Below are 20,719 nucleotides of genomic sequence, written 5' to 3' on the forward strand. Positions count from 1 at the left end.
GGACCTTCCCGGGGACTGAGTAGTTTATGGCGTCCATCAGTTTTTTGTATTCTTCTTAGTACTAGTTCTCCGATTTGGAGTGATCGAGGTTGGGTATTCTTGTTGTAGTGGCGTCTTAAACCTTGGAGGTATCTGGCTAATTGAAGGGTAGCATTTACTCTGACTTCTTCCGTACTGTTGAGTTCTAATCTTCGGGTGTGTTCTGCTTCTCCTTCGTCATATTGTTCTATCTTTGGTGATGTCCAGATCAAGTTGGCAGGTAGTACTACTTCTGATCCATAAACTAGGAAGAAATGTGAGTATCTGGTGGCTCTGCTTATTTGAGTCTGTAGCCCCCATACTACTTTGGGTAATTCTTCAATCCATTTGGATCCATAGTCCACTAGTTCTTTGTACAATCTTGGTTTTAATCCGGCTAGTATGAGTCCATTAGCCCTTTCTACCTGTCCGTTGGCTTCTGGATGTGCGACTGATGCGTAATCTATGTCGAAACCGCAATCTCGTGCCCAACTTTGGAATTCTATAGCTGTAAAGGGAGAACCCAAATTTGTGACGATTCGATTGGGCATGTTGAAGCGGTGCATAATGTCTTGGATGAACTCGACTGCTTTGGCTACGCTGTATTTTGCGAGTGGTTTGTATTCAATCCACTTGGTGAACTTGTCAATTGCTACAAAGATGTACTCGAAACTGCCTTTTGCTTTCTTGAGAGGTCCTACTTGATCCAGCCCCAGCAGGAGAAAGGCCAAGCGGGAGGGATGCAGATCAAATTGTGAGCTGGTACATGAGCTTGTCTTGCGAACATTTGACAACCTTTGCATTTTCTGACGAGTTCTTCTGTGTCTTTCAAAGCGGTTGGCCAGTAGAATCCGATTCGGAATGCTTTGCCGACTAGTGTTCTTGAAGCGGCATGATTTCCACAGCAACCTGAGTGTATTTCTTCTAAGATCTCTTTGCCTTTTTTGAACAAGACACTTTTTAGGAGTACTAATGATGCGGCTCTTTTGTATAGCTTGTCCCCTACTAGGACGTAGTTCTTGCTTCTGCGAACAACTCAGGTGGCCTCCGCATTATCTGCTAGTAACTTATTCTCTTTGATGTAATCGATAAAAACTTAGGTCCATGAGGTGGTGATTACCAAAATCTGGGTGCCTTTAGCTGGGAGTTCAGGGGTTATCTCACTGGGTTGTTTGATAGAGGGAGCTGATAACTCTTCTATGAATACGCCGGGTGGTACCTTCGCCCTGTCAGACCCAAGCTTGGCGAGGACGTCTGCCGCAATATTAGAGTCGCGCAGGACATGTAGAATTTCTAATCCTTGAAAATGTTTTTTGAGTTTTCGTATTTCAGCGCAGTAAGCGCCCATGTTTTCTTTGGTGCAGTCCCAATCTTTGTTGACTTGGTTGACGACTACTGCCGAATCACCATATACGAGTAATCGCTTGATTCCAAGGGTAATTGCCACTCGGAGTCTGTGGATAAGGGCTTCGTATTCTGCTTCATTGTTTGTAGCTTGCCATAATATATGAAGGACATACTTGAGTTGCTTTCCATCTAGAGAGATGAAGAGAACGCCTGCACCGACTCCACCTAGCTTGAGTGATCCGTCAAAGTACATCTTCCAATGGTCAAGGATGGTATTTGACATAGGTTGTTGAATTTCTATCCACTCGGCAACAAAATTGGCAAGGGCTTGAGATTTAATTGCCTTCCGTGTGGTGAAATCGATATTGAGAGCACCAAGTTCAACTACCCACTTAGATATGCGCCATGTTGCGTCTCTATTGTGTAGGATGTCTCCGAGTGGAAAATCTGTCACCACAGTAATCTTGTGGCTTTCAAAATAGTGGCGAAGCTTGCGTGAAGTGATAAGGAGGGCGTAGAGTAATTTTTGCACATGTGGGTACTGGATTTTCGATTCTGATAGTACTTCGCTGATGTAGTATATAGGGCGTTGTACTTTATATATGCGTCCTTCTTCTTCTCTTTCTACGACTATTATTGTGCTGATCACAGTAGAAGTTGCCGCAATGTACAACATCATGTCTTTATTTTTCTTTGGAGGTGTGAGAACGGGCGAGGAGGTGAGGTATGCCTTAAGTCTTTTAAAAGCTTCGTTGGCTTCTTCTGTCCACTCGAATTTGTCTGTTTTCTTTAGTAGTTTAAAGAAAGGTAACCCTTTTTCGCTGAGTCTTAATATGAAATGATTGAGGGCCGTCATACAACCTGTTAGTTTCTGTACATCTTTGACACTTCGAGCAAGGCCCATCTCTATTATGGCTTGAATTTGCTTGGTGCTGGCTTCGATTCCACGATGACTGACCAAGAATCTGAGTAGTTGTCCTAAAGGAACTCCGAAAACACACTTGCTTGGGTTCAATTTCCACCTCCAACTTTTCAGGTTTTTGAAGGTTTGCTTTAAGTCTTCAATTAGTGTGTCTAGGTTCTTTGTTTTTACTACTACGTCATCCACGTTTGCCTCTACGTTATCGCCGATCTGATCACCAAGGCATGTTTGGATAGCTCTTTGGTATGTGGCACCAGCGTTCTTGAGTCCAAATGACATGGTCTTGTAGCAGTAAGCACCAAATGGAGTGATGAAAGATGTTTTGCTCTGGTCTTGTTCCTTTAAAGTGATCTGGTGATATCCTGAATAGCAATCGAGGAAGGATAATAGGGCCAATCCTACTGTTGAATCGACTATTTGATCAATGCGTGGTAGCCCGAACGGATCTTTCGGGCAATGTTTATTGAGATCTATGTAGTCGACGCACATGCGCCACTCGTCCGTATTCTTTTTTTGTACTAGAACTAGATTTGCTAGCCAATCTAGATGAAGGATTTCTCTGATGAATCCGACTGCCATTAACTTTGTGATTTCTTTTTTAATCGCTGCCTTCTTGTCGAGTGAGAATCGTCGTAGCCGTTGCTTCATAGGCTTGGAGCCTTCATTGATATCAATTTGGTGCCCAGCCAACTCTCTTGGGACACCTAGCATGTCGGCCGGCTTCCAAGCGAAGATATCTTTGTTGTCCCGAAGAAAGCTGGTGAGCACGAGTTCCTATTTCGCCGAGAGGTGGGCGCTGATGGTTGCCGTCTTGGAGGGATCCCCGGTGCCTAGGTCAATTTGCTTGACGTCGGCTTCTTTTGGTGGTGCGAGGATGCTGGACTTTTTAGCCGGTATCTCTAGTTCTTTTGGGCTCATTTCTGCGGCAATAGTGGCTATTTCTTTTCTACCATTGGCGGTTTGTGCTTTTGCTGTAATTTAAATTGCCTGAACATCACAGTCAAAAGCACGCTTCAAATCACTTCAAAGGGAAAGGACTCCGTTAGGTCCTGGCATCTTAAGCAATAGGTATGGGTAATGTGGTATCGCCATGAATTTTGCTAGTGCTGGGTGCCCAAGGATTGCGTGATATGATAAATCGAAGTCTACAACTTCAAACTTGATGAATTCTGTTCGGTAGTTTGAGGGAGTTCCAAAAGTAACCGGTAGAGTGATTTGTCTAAGTGGCATGGCTGCCTTACCGGGTACTATCCCATAAAAGGGGTGCTCGTTGGTGTAATCATCCCGATGAGTTGTAGTCCTATCTTCCTTAGCGTTTCTAAAAAAATGATGTTGAGTCCAGCTCCCCCATCGATCAGTACTTTTATGACAGTCATAGCGATGATAGTTGGATCTAGAACCAGTGGGTAATGGCCTGCGTTTCCTACGCTAGTCCATTGGTCTTCTCTTGAAAACTGGATTAGATACCATGACCAATTGAGATATCTTGGAGTAGCCGGCTCTGCTGCCATGATAGTTCGTAGAGCTAGCTTTTCTTGATGTTTGCTTCTAGAATCTGAGGCCCCAGCGAAGATCACTGCTACTGTCCCCCTGGATTTTTGGAATCCCTTGTCTTCGTGGTTGTCTTCATTGTTTTTTTATTGTCTTCTTTAGTGTTTACCTTATTATCTTTTCTTGTGTATCACTCGTTGAAGGTGAGCAATTTCTGGTGGTGTGATTTCCTTTAGGATGCAAGATGCAACGCATGTTTTCAATGTCGTCATACCCTCTGGGTTTGGAAAACTTCCTTGATTTATCAGCCACCGCTACGATGTTGTCTGGTCCACATTTTCTTTCCTGGTGTCTGATGTTTCAATGATTTCGCTTGTCCGGGTTGTCTTGGTTGTTTCTATCCGGGAACCTTTCTCGTGTCTTCTCTTCTACAGTAATCATCTTTTCTACTGTGCGTCTAAATTCTTCATTGTTTCTTGGGTTTTCTTTACAGAAGTCCTAAAATTGCCACCTAGCCATAATTTCGTGAGAGAAAGCTTCGATTATTTCTTGTTCGGTGATGTCATGTACTTGAGCACGTAGTTCGCCAAATTGTCGATAGTAATTTCTAAGAGTTTCGCCTCCTTTCTGCTTGAGTCCTTTTAATTCTACGTGGGTGATGGGGTACGTAATGATGCCCGTGAAATTTCCACAGAAAACTCTTTGCAAGTCCTCCTAATTTTTGATTGATCCTAGATTTAATTTGTCAAACCATTGGAGGGGCATGGTTTCTAAGGCCATGGGAAAAAATAAGGTCTTAATATCGTCATCTCCTCCAGCTAGTTCAATCGACTGCGAGTAAATCCTAAGCCACTGCTGAAAGCTCTAGTTTGGTTTTGGTTAATTGTTGAAACCCTAAGTGCTAACCTAGTTTATCAAGTGATTATGAGATAGGTAGCACACTTCAAGTTGTGAAGCAAACAAAGATCATAGCATGATGAAGATGATGCCATGGTGATGATCAAGTGCTTGGACTTGGAAAGAAGAAAGAGAAAAACAAAAGGCTCAAGGCAAAGGTATAAATCATAGGAGCTATTTTGTTTTAGTGATCAAGACACTTAGAGAGTGTGATCACATTTAGGATTGATAGTCGTACTATTAAGAGGGGTGAAACTCGTATCGAAATGCAGTTATCAAAGTGCCACTAGATGCTCTAACTCATTGCATATGCATTTAGGATCTAGTGGAGTGCTAACACACTTAAAAATGTTTGTGAAAATATGCTAACACATGTGCACAAGGTGATACACTTGGTGGTTGGCACATTTGAGCAAGGGTGAAGAAGATAGTGTTGAAAAGGAGTTAGTCGCACTCGTTATAGAGTGACCGGACGCATCCGGTATGGTGACCAAACACGTCCGGTATTTGGCGACGAACTCAGCGACCGGACGCGTCCAGTCACCACACTGGACACGTCCGGTGTGAATCAGCAAACGCAGAGTTTGGCAGAACAGTTGATTAGACGCTGGCAGCGTCCGGTCCGGTGTGACCGGACACGTCTGGTCGAGCGTGGATGCTTACTGTACTCCACCAGACACTGAGGCTCAGCGTCCAGTAAGTTTCTAACAGATGCGTCCTGTCGGCCTTGGTGGCTTACTGGACTCAACCGGACTCGGTGGCTCTGCGTCCGGTCATTTGTAGTTTTGTGTCTGGTCTGAGCATCCAATCGCATGAAAGTGTGGGCTACAATGGCTACCTTGTTTTGAACTAGACACATGGCAGTCTGGGAGAGACCGGACGTGTCTGGTCAACCTACCAGACACGTCCGGTATTCACGAACGGAGCGTCCGGTCGATTGGACCGGAGCATCCGGTCAGCCCGCGCTGTACCCAGTGAAGGGGTACAACGACTCTATTTAGTGGGGGCTTCTATTTAAGCCCCATGGCCGGTTGAAGCTCATACCTTTGGCCATTTTCATTGACATAGCAACCTTGTGAGCTTAGCCAAAGCCCTCCCACTTATCTTCATCATTGATTCATCATCTTTGTGAGATTGGGAGAGAATCCAAGTGCATTGCTTGAGTGTTTGCATCTAGAGGCACTTGGTGTTCATGTTTTACTATGGATTTCACTTGTTACTCTTGGTGGTTGCCGCCACCTAGATGGCTTGGAGCAGCGAGGATCATCGAGCGGAGGTTGGTGATTATCTCCGGCTCCGATCAGGGTGATTGTGAGGGGTTCTTGACCTTTCCCCGGTGGAGAGCCAAAAGGTACTCTAGTGGATTGCTCATGGCTTGTGTGATCCTCAGCTTGTGTTGGTTGTGCGGCACCCTATTGAGGATTTGGCGTGTGAAGCCAATTAGCGCATGAACCTCTAAGTGAGTGAATCACCACAACGAGGACTAGCTTGCCGGCAAGCAAGTGAACCTCGATAAAAATCATTGTGTTCATCATTGATTCCGAGGTGATTGGTCTTCATTGTTATTCACCCTTGTGATTGATTGGTATCTTCATCTACATGGCGGTATAACCTTCTTGATCACTCTCTTTATCTTACCACAAACTAGTTGATAAGCTCTTTAGTGTAGCTAGTCGTGAGAGATTGCTTGCTTGGTTGGTGTGGCTCTTTAGTTAGCCTTTGAGAGCACACTAACATAGAGTAGTGTCATAACTTTTGTGTGAATAGACACTATCTAAACTAGAATTGTGGTAGGTGGCTTGCATTTTAAGTAGGCTAGCGCAACACTTGCTTTGCCTCATAATTGTCTAACTATTTTTGTTAAGTGTTGTTGTAGAAATTTTTATTAGGCTATTCACCCCCCCTCTAGCCATTAGGACCTTTCAAGTGGTATCGGAGCCGAGGTCACCGTGATTTGAGGCTTAACAACCTTCGGTGTAAAAATGGCTCAAATCAACAACACAAAGAAGCCACCCCAATTTTATGGCTCCAACTATCCCTATTGGAAGGCCAAGATGACAACTTATATCAAGTCAATCAATAGGAAGGTTTGGAAGGTGGTAGAAACCAAAATTGAGATTGAAGATCCAAAGAATCCCACCGCGGCTGAAGAAGTACTTCTCCAAAACAATGACATTGCTCTAAGTGCTATTCATGATGCAATTGATGAAAGAACATTTGAGCAAGTCAAAAATATTGAGATGGCTCATGAGGCATGGAAGAAGTTGGAAGAATCATTTGAGGGCACTCAAGCCGTGAAGGGTGCAAAGGCATACATCTTCAAAGAGAAGTTTGCAAGCTTCAAGATGAAGGAGGATGAAAGTGTGCCGGAGATGTTTCATAGGCTTCAAGTGCTTGTCAATGATCTTAAAGCACTTGGAGAAGAGGTGAAGGACAAGGACTTCTCACATAAGTTCTTGAGATGTTTGCCCTCAAGATTTGGTATATTGGTCACTATTCTAGTGAGAAGCGGTTTGGACACCATGACACCGAACCAAGTATTGGGAGATATAATGACCAATGATACTTATAGAGATGATGATGAGAAGGAAGAAAAGAAGGAGAAGAAAGATGACAAGAAGGATGATAAGAAGAAGAGCATGGCATTCAAAGCCACATCATCCAAGGGCAAAGCTAAGAAAAAAACATCAACTGAAGAAGATGAATCTTGGGATGATGATGATGATGAGAAGATGGCTCTCTTTGTCAAGAGATTTGGCAAGTTCATGGTGAAGAAGGGCTACCATGCTAGAAGAAAGAAGTCTTCATCCAAGAACAAAGAAGAGTCAAGAAGGTGCTTTAAGTGTGGAAGCAAAGATCATCTTGTTGCTCAATGCTCATACAATAGTGACAATGATGATGACAACAAGAAGAATAAGAAGAATGACAAGAAAGAAAAGAAAGAGAAGAAGGACAAGATGTCATTCAAGAAGAAGAAGGGTGGTTCATATGTAGTCACTTGGGATAGTGATGCCTCCTCAAGTGATGATGATGATGATAGTGATGATAACAAGACCACCAAGAAGGTTCTTGCAAGCATTGCCATCAATGAGAAGCCTTCTCTCTTCGAATCTTCATCATGCTTCATGGCTAAGGCCACTAAGGTACAATCTTGTGATGATGAAAGTGATGAAGAACATGATGATGAAAATGAACATGAAAATGAAAATGATAGTGATAGTGATAATGATGAACCCACTAAAGATAAATTATTTGACATGCTAGAAGATGCTAGAGAACACTTTGACATCAAGAGAAGGGAATGCAAAAGCCCGCATAAGGAACTAAAAGACCTTAAGCAAACCTTTGATGAGCTCAATGCATCTCATGAGAGGCTAGAGGAAGCCAATGAGAAGCTTGGCAAAGCTCACAAAAAGCTTGAAAAGGCTCATTCATCTTTGCTTGATGAGCAAAATAAAAAGAAGCATGTTGAAACTTGCAATGTAGGTTTAACTTGTGATATAATTGATGAATCATTATCTATGCCTATCATTGTTCCTCCTACTAACCCTTCTTGTAGTACTTCTACTTCTATCTTATCTAGTAGTGATGGTCTCACTTGTGATGCCTCACTAGTGGTTGAGAATGAGAACCTCAAGAAGGAGGTCAATAAGCTCACTCACACCTTAGCCAAAGAGCTTCTCTCTACAAAAAGGGATTGGGCTATACCCCCAAGAAAGGCAAGGCGGCCTTTGCTTCTCACAAGACTAGTTTTATGAAGAACAATAATTGGTTTTGCAATAGTTGCAAGCAAGTGGGTCATAAAGAGCAAGAATGCAACAACAAGAGCAAAAATGCTAATGTATCCTTCATAAAGCTTGATTCATGCTATATGCTTACTAAGGGTACAAATGGTATGAAGGCTAAGTTCATTGGTAAACCATGGATGGGCTCAAAGAAGAAAGCCATTTGGGTACCAAAGAGCCTAGTGACTAACCTTCAAGGACCCAAGCAAGTTTGGATACCTAAAAAGAATTAATCTTCTTTTGTAGGTCAATTATAAAGCCGAAGGAAGGCATTGGGTTCTTGATAGTGGGTGCACTCAACACATGACCGGTGATGCAAGAATATTCAACTCAATCAACACCAATGGCAATGATGGTTATGATAGTATCACATTTGGTGACAATGGCAAAGGCAAGGTCAAAGAGCTTGGTAGGATTGCAATATCAAATGACATGAGCATATCCAATGTGTTGCTAGTAGAGAGCTTGAACTTCAATTTGCTATCCATGGCATAATTGTGTGATCTTGGATTCAAATGCATATTTGGGGTAGATGATGCAGAAATCATAAGTATAGATGGCTCTAACTTGATCTTCAAAGGCTTTAGATATGAGAATCTATACTTGGTTGATTTCAATGCTAGTGAAGCTAGATTATCTACATGCTTGTTCACTAAGTCTACATGGGTTGGTTATGGCATAGAAGGCTTGGTCATGTTGGAATAAAACAATTGAATAGATTGGTTAAGCATGACTTGGTTAGAGGCTTAAAAGATGTTGTGTTTGAGAAGGATAAACTTTGTAGCTCTTGTCAAGCTGGCAAACAAGTTGGAAACACCCATCCTAAGAAAAGCATGATGAGCACTAGTAAAGCATTTGAGTTATTGCAAATGGACTTGTTTGGGCCAACACAATACACAAGCATTGGTGGCAACAAATATGGTTTTGTGATAGTGGATAACTACACTAGATACACATGGGTATTCTTTCTAGTAGACAAAAGTGATGTGTTTGCAACATTCAAATCATTTGTTAAAAGAATTCACAATGAGTTTGAAACAACCATCAAGAGAGTTAGAAGTGACAATGGTAGTGAGTTCAAGAACACTAGAATTGATGAGTTGTGTGATGAATTTGGAATTAGACATCAATTCTCGGCCAAGTACACACCTCAATCAAATGGCCTTGTTGAGAGAAAGAATAGAACACTCATTGATATGGCAAGGTCTATGCTTAGTGAGTACAATGTAAGTCAAACTTTTTAGGCCGAAGCTATCAACACGGCTTGCTATTATAGCAACCACCTCTATTGTCACCGATTAAAAGAGAAGACACCATATGAGCTCTTGAATGGTAGAAAGCCCAACATTGCATATTTTTTGGTCTTTGGTTGCAAATGCTATATCTTAAAGAAAGGCACAAGATTGGGCAAGTTTGACAAGAAATGTGGTGAAGGATTCCTACTTGGTTATTCCACTATAAGCAAAGCATATAGAGTTTGGAATTTGGATAGTGGTACTCTTGAGGAAGTTCATGATGTTGAATTTGATGAAACCAAGGGTTCACAAGTAGAGAATGAGAACTTAGAAGATGTTAGAGGCATTCAACATTCAAATGCCATGAAGAACATGGATATTGGTGAATTGAGGCCTAGGCAAGTGAATGATGATGAAGATGATCAAGTGCAAGTGCTCTCCAACTCAAATATGCAAGATGATACAAATCAAGTTAGTACAAGTGGCTCTCATGACAATGAACAAGATCAAGTGGCTAGTACATCATCTCAACCCAATAATCAAGCAAGTGCAAGCAATCAAGTTCCAATGCTCCAACCAACTAATATTGCAAGATATCATCCTTTGGACACTATCATTGGTGATATTTCTAGAGGTGTACAAACAAGATCAAGATCGGCATCATTTTGTGAGCATTTCTCATTTGTGTCATCCATTGAACCAAAGAAGATAGATGAAGCATTGAAGGATGTTGATTGGGTGAATGCTATGCATGAAGAATTGAATAACTTCACAAAAAATCAAGTATGTGAATTAGTAGAGAGACCAAAGGGACACAATGTGATTGGAACCAAATGGGTCTTTAGAAACAAGCAAGATCAAGATGGGATAGTAGTAAGGAACAAAGCAAGATTGGTAGCACAAGGTTATACACAAGTTGAAGGTCTTGACTTTGGAGAAACATATGCCCCGATTGCTAGATTGGAAGCAATAAGAATCTTGCTAGCCTATGCTTGTGCCCACAACATCAAGCTCTATCAAATGGATGTTAAGAGTGCATTTCTCAATGGATACATTAATGAAGAAGTATATATTAAGCAACCTCCCGGTTTTGAAGATGACAAGAAGCCCAACCATGTGTACAAGTTGAAGAAGGCATTATATGGCTTAAAGCAAGCACCTAGAGCATGGTATGAGAGATTGAGGGACTTCCTACTCTCTAAAGGGTTCACAATGGGCAAGGTTGACACCACTCTTTTCATCAAGAAGATTGAAAAAGATCTATTTGTATTGCAAATATATGTTGATGACATCATATTTGGATCAACCAATCAAGACTTTTGTGATGAATTTGGAAAGATGATGGCTAATGAGTTTGAAATGTCCACGATTGGAGAGTTGAGTTACTTCCTTGGTCTTCAAATCAAGCAATTAAAGAATGGTACATTTGTAAGCCAAGGCAAGTATATCAAGGACATGATCAAGAAGTTTGACATGAGTGATAGCAAAGTCATTAGCACACCAATGAGAACCAATGGCAACTTGGATAGTGATGCAAGTGGAAATATGGTGGATCAAAAGTTGTATTGGTCTATGATTGGAAGCCTACTCTATGTGACCGCATCAAGGCCAGATGTCATGTTTAGTGTATAAATGTGTGCAAGATTTCAAGCCTCACCAAGAGAAAGTCATTTGAAGGCTACAAAGAGAATATTGAGGTACTTGAAGTATACACCAAATGTTGGTTTGTGGTATCCCAAAGGAGCAAAGTTTGAGCTAGTTGGTTACTCCGACTCGGATTATGCAGGATGCAAGGTTGAAAGGAAGAGCACCTCGGGCACATGTCAATTGTTGGGAAGATCACTTATTTCATGGTCATCAAAGAAGCAAAATAGTGTTGCATTATCAACCGTCGAAGCCAAATACATATCTGCCGGTAGTTGTTGTGCACAAGTACTTTGGATGAAGGCCACTTTGAGTGATTTTGGAATCAAGTTCAAGAAAGTGCCATTGCTATGTGACAATGAGAGTGTAATCAAGTTAACCAACAATCTGGTTCAACATGCAAGAACAAAGCACATTGATGTCCGCCACCATTTTATAAGAGATCACCAACAAAAAGGGAACATTTGCATTGAGAGTGTAGGCATCGAAGATCAACTTGCCGATATATTCACCAAGCCATTGGATGAGAAAAGGTTTTGCAAGCTAAGGATTGAGTTGAACATATTGAATTTCTCAAATATGTGTTGATGCACTCCCCACTCATATGACATGCCTCTCCTTCAAGCCATCCAAGGTAAAAGTTGATTGGCATGGCATACATCCTTGCTAAGGACATGTTTAGTGCATCTAATCATATTTTCAATCTTATTATAACCTTCAAATGGTTCAATTTTATTAGGCTCATTCATGAAAATCAAATGAATTTGATGTTCATATGGTATCACTATTGCTTCTATGCTTGACTTGATCTAGTGATGGCATATGACATATTTATGGGCTTATAAACCTAGTGTTTAATCTAGAAAATTAGCCCTAAGTGTTTAACTCAACATGATACAAGATAACCCTTATCTAGAGATGTGAAGAAGCTTGTCCTTGGATCAAACCGAGTTAAATATCTTTGGCATATATTCTAGTTTGAACCAAATTCAGAACTTTGATCCTCATCCCATTGATTGACATTGATAATCTCGACCCTACAAGTAATACTATCTATATTTTAAACCTTTGTGATCATTGATGACAAAGGGGGAGAGAAACAAAGATAGTAGTAAAGATAGTGAAAAAAGGGGAGAAATATCATAAAGGGAGAGAAACATAAAGATATCTTGATATATGACATAAGGGGAGAGATATGACAAAGGAAAGGGATCAATTAAAATTTTGAGCACACAAGTAGGGGGAGCAAGCTCATGAACTTGTATGGTGCATTTGAATGTGCATTTCATATGTTTGCTTGCATGGTATAAGTTTTAAATTTAAAATATCCATGCTTGTGTGATATATGCTAGTTGTAAGATTGAATGATGAAATGAAATCACTATATAACTTTCTTTTTCAAGTAAAGTTTTTACAAGTGGTATCTTTTCAAAGTATGTTTCCAAGTGGTATAGAACTAACCATGATGCTAAGGATGGTATATTGGTGCACTCCGATTGGTATCACGCTTCAAAGGTCCATCTTTTATACCTTAGCATCATTTGGTAGACATTGACTCCTATATTTCCTATCCAAGCATATGTGCAAGTTACAATCCAAACTGTTAGCACATATGTAGGGGGAGCAATTACTACCATTTGGGGTTCATGAAACATGTCCATATCCTTTTACACATGGTAAATATGCTTGGACAAGCAACATAGATTCAATTGAATTTTAATTCATATCTTTGTGAAAGGGTTGTCATCAATTACCAAAAAGGGGGAGATTAAAAGCTCTAGTTTAGTTTTGGTTAATTGATGAAACCCTAAGTGCTAATCTAGTTTATCAAGTAATTATGAGATAGGTAGCACACTCTAAGTTGTGAAGCAAACAAAGATCATAGCATGATGAAGATGATGCCATGGTGATGATCAAGTACTTGGACTTGGAAAGAAGAAAGAGAAAAACAAAAAGCTCAAGGCAAAGGTATAAACTATAGGAGCTATTTTGTTTTAGTAATCAAGACACTTAGAGAGTGTGATCATATTTAGGATTGATAGCCGTACTATTAAGAGGGGTGAAACTCGTATCGAAATGTGGTTATCAAAGTGCCACTAGATGCTCTAACTCATTGCATATGCATTTAGGATCTAGTGGAGTGCTAACACCCTTGAAAATATTTGTGAAAATATGCTAACACATGTGCACAAGGTGATACACTTGGTGGTTGGCACATTTGAGCAAGGGTGAAGAAGATAGTTGAAAAGGAGTTAGTCGCGTTGGTTACAGAGTGACCGGACGCGTCCGGTATGGTGACCGAACACGTCCGGTATTTGGCGACGAACTCAGCGACCGGACACGTCCGATCGCCACACTGGACACGTCCGATGTGAATTAGCAAACGCAGAGTTCGGCAGAATAGTTGATCGGATGCTGGCAGCGTCCGGTCTAGTGTGATTGAACGCTTCCGATCGAGCGTGGATGCTTATAGTACTCCACCGGACACTGAGGCTCAGCATCCGGTCAGTTTCTAACAGACGCGTCTGGTCAGTCCTGGTGGCTTACTGGACTCGACCGGACTCGGTGGCTCTACGTCCGATCATTTGTAGTTCCGCGTCCGGTCTGAGCGTCCGATCGCATGAAAGTGTGGGCTGCAACGGCTACCTTGTTTTAAATTGGACACGTGGCGGTCTGGGAGAGACCGGATGTGTCCGGTCGACCTATCGGACACGTCCGGTATTCATGAACAGAGCGTCCGGTGTTGTGTCCGGTCGATTGGACCGGAGCGTCCGGTCACCCCGCGCTGTACCCAGTAAAGGGGTACAACGGCTCTATTTCGTGGGGGCTTCTATTTAAGCCCCATGGCCAGTTGAAGCTCATACCTTTGGCCATTTTCATTGACATAGCAACCTTGTGAGCTTAGCCAAAGCCCTCCCACTCATCTCCATCATTGATTCATCATCTTTGTGAGATTGGGAGAGAATCCAAGTGCATTGCTTGAGTGTTTGCATCCAGAGGCACTTGGTGTTCATGTTTTGCTGCGGATTTTGCTTGTTACTCTTGGTGGTTGCCGTCACCTAGACGGCTTGAAGTAGCGAGGATCGTGGAGCGGAGGTTGGTGATTATCTCCGGCTCCGATAGTGGTGATTGTGAGGGGTTCTTGACCTTTCCCCGGCGGAGAGCCAAAAGGTACTCTAGTGGATTACTCGTGGCTTGTGTGATCCTCAGCTTGTGTTGGTTATGTGGCACCCTATTGAGGGTTTGGCGTGTGAAGCCAATTAGCACGTGAACCTCCAAGTGAGTGAATCGCCACAATGAGGACTAGCTTGCCGGCAAGCAAGTGAACCTCGGTAAAAATCATTGTGTTCATCATTGATTCCGAGGTGATTGGTCTTCATTGTTATTCACCCTTGTGATTGATTGGTATCTTCATCTACACGACGGTATAACCTTCTTTATCACTCTCTTTATCTTACCGCAAACTAGTTGACAAGCTCTTTAGTGTAGCTAGTTGTGAGAGCTTGGTTGGTTGGTTGGTGTGGCTCTTTAGTTAGCCTTTGAGAGCACACTAACATAGAGTAGTGTCATAACTTTTGTGTGAATAGACACTATCTAAACTAGAATTATGGTAGGTGGCTTGTATTTTAAGTAGGCTAGCGCAACACTTGCTTCGCCTCATAATTGTCTAACTATTTTTGTTAAGTGTTGTTGTAGAAATTTTTATTAGGGTATTCACCCCCCTCTAGCCATTAGGACCTTTCAACTGCCTCGGTTCGGTCTTGCCATCATATTTAGAGTGGTTGGATGGCTTGAACTTGTGAGGTAGTCGTATTGAAGCAAGTCTGCTTGCAAAACAGGGAATCTATCGTGTGTTCCGGCTTCTGTGTATTCTGATTTAGCACCTCCTTCTAGCCAACTGTTGTCTTGGTGAGAGTAGTTCTACGGGGTTGTCTAAATAGGTATTTTGCTTCTGGTCTTTCTTGGTTGTTCGACTTGGTAGTTTTGACTATGGTCCCTTCTACTTTCTCTGTTGTGACTTCCACTTGGTTTGAGTCTCTCAAAAGCGGACTTCCTTTGATTTTTATCTTCCTGCCTATGAGATGTTGACCCGGCAGGTAGTCTTGAGCGGGTCCCTCCGTCGTGTGCCCTTAGGGCTGTTGACCGGAGAAGGTCCTAGAGTTGTTCGTATTTTTCACCGGGAAGTGATGTCGCTCCGAGTTCTTCTAGTGCTTCTCGGATCCTATTGTAGGGTGTATTCACCGCACGTCTTTCTTCGACTTCTTGTTCTGATTTTCTTCTATTATACTCGGCCAGATCTGACTCATATTTGACCCAAGCTTCCTTGCGCTGCCTAGCATGGCGTTGGTGTCCTTGTTTCAATTTGTTTCTTCTTTCCCTGGCTTGCTTCTGATTCTTGGCCTCACCGTCGTGCCCCTAGATAAAGGGTGATATGTTGGACTCAGATTCATCCGATGACTTGATGTCGGGTGCTTCTGGGGGGACCAGTGGTGATCGAGGATGGCGAACCATGAATACTTCTCGTGCGTGAATTGTTCTGTTATCAGCGTTGGTTTCCATACTGTCGGAGTCACTGACAACTTTAGTAGAGGCTTCAAGGTCGCAGATCGAGTCTCCTTGGTAGGGTAGAATCGCTGTCGTCGTCGTGCCAACTAGTCGGGTTCCGCTATCCTCAGGAATGGAACTTGGCCAGTGGACGATGCAGTTTTGAGATGTTATAGTTAATACTAGGCCTTCCTGAGCTCCTTTTAGTGGTATTCTAAGCACTGGATCAAGGGATTCTTCGGGGCGTGCCTGATAAGATCTTGCCATGTTGTGGAGTCCGAACGGAAAAGGACTCGACTTCTTGAAAGGACTATGAGTGTATTTCGAGTTGAATTCTTGATAGACTGAGGCCGCGTTTTGGAACCCAGCCGGCAAAGAACTTGATTTCTTGAAAGAACTCGGGTAAGACCCCATCTTGGATGCGGAGCCTGAGTTTGAGTCAGATGCGCAAAGCCGCGAAATCTAAGTTGGATCGAACATCACGAGCTGCGCGAATCTTCTGGTGAGTTGATTTGTCGTAGTCGCCGAAATAGAAAGGTCTTCATGGTGATCCAAATCTTCGAGGAGACGGCTTTGGAGCTTGCCATCATCGCTTGCCTCGCAGATCTATGAACCAAAGATGAAGGTTGACCCCATCGAGAAGATCATGTTGTCGAGGTCTGTCGAGCTCTCGGATGCAGTTTCGCCGAAAGCCCCTACCTGGCGCGCCAGCTGTCGATGTTTCACCACCGATAGCCTACCATGGGGGTACCTGGGACAGTTTGTTCGGGCTTCGGCGTATGCAGAACTCGACGGTAAACGCAAGAGACAGTCGATTTATCCTGGTTCGGGCCCTCGACCGTGATCGAGTATTAGCCCTACGTCCAGTCGGCGTTAGCCTTTGTGTTGGATTGATTGTAAAGTCTTGTGTTGCATTATGTGTGTTCGTTATCTGTCTAGGAATTCTGTCCTCCTTTATATAGTCAGGAGGCCAGAGTCTTAGTCGGTTTACAACGAGGTTCCTAGTAGGATCACAGAATAATACTACTACTAAGATTATAGGGAAAGAAGTTCTAGTTAGATTAGATCTTCTCTCTTTCTTGTGGAGTATCCCGCGGGACCTGTACCGATAGGTATATTGGTCTGTGGGCTACCGTGGGGAGAGGAAAATTGCCAACCTGAAGCCACGTTGCGCCATCGTCCAGAGGTTTCTCATCGAGGAGAGAGGGAAAAGAGGGTGCAGGCCCATGGCATCGGGTGGGGTGCTGCATTGCCTGTATTATGACGTGCTGTACTGTGGCTGGCAAAGCCGAAGATGAGGAGAGGAGGCTATAGAGGAGTGGCTCGCGGCAGCTGTCCCGACGTGATGCTGCGCCGCGCGGCCAAGAATAACAGTGACGGCGTCCATGCCAAAACTCCACAGATGGCATGTCGAGGTCTCTACATCTGCAGGAGGCTCGTGGCAGCATGCACTGAGCTCGGTGTCCTCGACTAGCGTTGTAGCCACCGATCGATTGCAGAAGCTCATGACAGAGTGAGTTCTTGAAGAAGCAGGGGTGTCTGGACAGGTCCGACAGGCACGACGGCGCCCCCTCCAGCCTCGCCGCGATGGTCTTCACCGCCCACTGAAGACAGTCTCTGCGCGTGCAGCGGCCAGAGCGAGTGACACCATCCCCCGCACCCGTTCAGCAGCCCTGAACCTCTGCCGTCGCGTCCGCGGCCCCGGCAAGACTGCTCTCCAAACTCATTTCTTGGCACCGCAGCTCGCGACATGCAATACTCATGCCGGGCAGGTTGATTAGTGCTCGCTAGTAAAAACTTGCTCCCCGGCACCGAAGCATAAGCTGGAAGGAGACAGAGCAAGGGAGCTGCGCGCGGCATGCAGCACAGGCGCATGCTCAAGGCGCGTGTACGAGGGCGACAGCGATGACCGATGAGGAGGAAGAGGGGCAGCAGCATTACCATCGAATTGTCACGGTGTTGGATATATTCCAAATTTACCGTTAGTCTGATATAATTAAATAATAAAAATCTAGATCAGATCCCACTAATTTTGGTAATGGTTCCACCTATTTTACTACCATCTCCACAATTTTGATACTTCTATAAGTACTTTTGCTTTAGTACCTTCTATTTTTTCACCGTTGGATTTCTACCGATGAATGGTCCATATTTTTTCTAACCATTGTAAAATTTCTCATAAATAAAAATTACGATCGTAGCGTAAAAGGAATTCTCATTGAGTCCAGCAGGAGGTATCCACACACAAGAGTTAGCTCTAGCTTCTACCTATTACCTGCAACAGGGGGAATAAAACCCTGAGTACTCGAGTGTATTTAGCAAGACTTACCCGACAGGAGAAAAATAAAATGACTCAAAAGATATGCAAGGCTTATTTGGTTTGCTGGTTTGTTGAACTTGCAGGAAGCATTACTAATATTGCATCCTTATATTCAAAGTTTTAGCACTCATGATTATTTTATTAGCTAACCACTCTAGGTAATCACCTTTACTACTTTCAAGCATGTGGTAAGCAGTTTGAATCATTTTAAGTCCTCGTCCATGTTTAAGTTTCTTACTACGGTGCCAGACCATAATCAAGCAAGTACCGTCTCAAAAGAAACGATGATTCACGAACCGATGTATCCTAGCTGGGGACCCCCAAACACACGTCTCGTCTAAATCCAAAAGCACAGACAAACTAACCTTACCCAATCCTGTCACAGGGTCTAGGTCCTCGCCCAAACTCGGACTCCAAGTCCCAATCCTGCGGTCTATGCGGCAGTTTGGCACACTTGGAACTCCACCTATCCCTGCCTCCATACAAGTCGGCTCGGAAAGAGTTGGAACCATGACAAGAATGGTGTGCGAGCCTTCCCGCCCCCACGAAGCAAGTATGTGATGAGGACATTCAAAACTTGACCACCATCTACAGTAACGGGCGGTCCTTAATCGACTCAAGTGGGAAACCGTGCAACCAAGACAAAGCCCTACGACCACAAAACATGTCCCGCTGCACCCACCAATATCCCTAACAACCTTTCCTGTTTCCCGCCCGGTCACCAATTACTTTCCACCAATTTTTTGTGAGAGTAATAATTAACCTATTGTGAGCAACGACAGGTCATTCGCGCTACCGATGGGTCCTAAGCATAGCAACCACATAAACCTGCAACTAGTAGGACTCATGCGATAGTATTTTTTGCATATGGTTTCCATTAAACTCATGTAATGTAATGCACAAACGTTTATATACGGTGAATATATAAAATAGGGGTCATGCACCGAGTTTGCCCAGGTAAACAACAATGTAAATAAGTTAGCATTACCATCTTTAGGATCCATTCACCAATACATCGTCTTCTGGTTCGGCTCCAATGTCACATCCACGTGCCCATCATCTAGTGCACCTAAATGAGATGCAACGATGCAAATACGTGAATGTAAAGAAAGCACACATGATGCATTTATTAGTTAAATTGTTGATCAACATTAGCAACAAACTCAACAGATGTTTTAGGTATATTTAGTTTACTCTAGTACTGTCCTAAGCTAACACTATCAACACACATAGCATCATCAAGTTAAAGCACAACTTAAACGAGCATTTTCTGGATTACAACAAAGCAGTCACTTGTTTTAACCATAATAAAAGTTCTAAGCAGCCAATAGAGGTGTTTTTGAACTTTATGGAAAGCTTACTAAATTTTCTATAACTTTCTTATCATTATCCAGAGCTGATTAACAGTTAAAAGGGCCAAACAACATGAAGCAAGAATTCTATCTAGATTTGGACAAAATCTGACATTAAACTTTAGACATGTGTATCTGGAGTTCTATTTCACCAAAAGTTGTGTTCTTTAACATTTTGGAAAGCTTAAAAAAGTACTACAACTCTTTGACTATCAACAAAGATGATTCAAAAGTTAACAAAGTAAAAAAAAGCACAACCTTTCAGGCTTGTACAAAATACAAGCAAAACCTGATAGAGAATTTGTAAAACTTATAAATCTCAAATAATTTAGACTAAAATCATGAAATTTTAGGAAAACTTAGATCAACAAGTTATCTACAACTTTTATATTCACAAGATTAACAGAAAACAACATCTACATCACGAGATCATCACCACAACAGAAGCTACATGAGCATTCATTAGAACATATATAATAGGTTCATCACTTGTGTGGTTAATCAAGATAGCACACACATGTCATATCTACAGCCCAACCACTCTTAACGCTACTAGGAAACACTTAATTTTGTCACAAGCAAAGAGGGCATCACCAAGACCAAGGAATTCATGTATACATGAACTTCTATTATCATTCAAAAGTTTAATTAGACATCTACATAATAAAAGAAATGCAACACATATATAACCATACCAAGCTTCAAATCACTACTAACATCGCGAGTACCAACCAACTAACAGCAAGCGAGAAAAGAAACAAAACAACATATACATATATTTATATTACTATTTAGTTTCCATTAATCTCTTATATATTAAGACATTCATTTATAAAAAGGTGGTGTGGTAAACATTTAGTTTGAAGCTGAGATTTTTATGGGTGATAGATGATAATAAAATAGGGCTACAGTTAAAAAATTATACGCTCAGGTTTAGTAGATTAATTATTACAATAAAAACAAGGTTTTATTATAATAAAGCATGTGAGAACAAGATAAACTTATAGATCAACATTTTCTGTAAACACCTAACCATCTTAAGTGTTCATCTTTTACATAAAAAAATGATACAAAGGCAATGAAAACCTATTTTAAATTTTTACACACTTTTATTATTTATAAACCATTTACTAAGCACCAAACAAGTTAAATAAATAACTAAG

Source organism: Miscanthus floridulus, chromosome 18, assembly GCF_019320115.1.
Source record: "Miscanthus floridulus cultivar M001 chromosome 18, ASM1932011v1, whole genome shotgun sequence".
NCBI classification, from domain to species: domain Eukaryota; kingdom Viridiplantae; phylum Streptophyta; class Magnoliopsida; order Poales; family Poaceae; genus Miscanthus; species Miscanthus floridulus.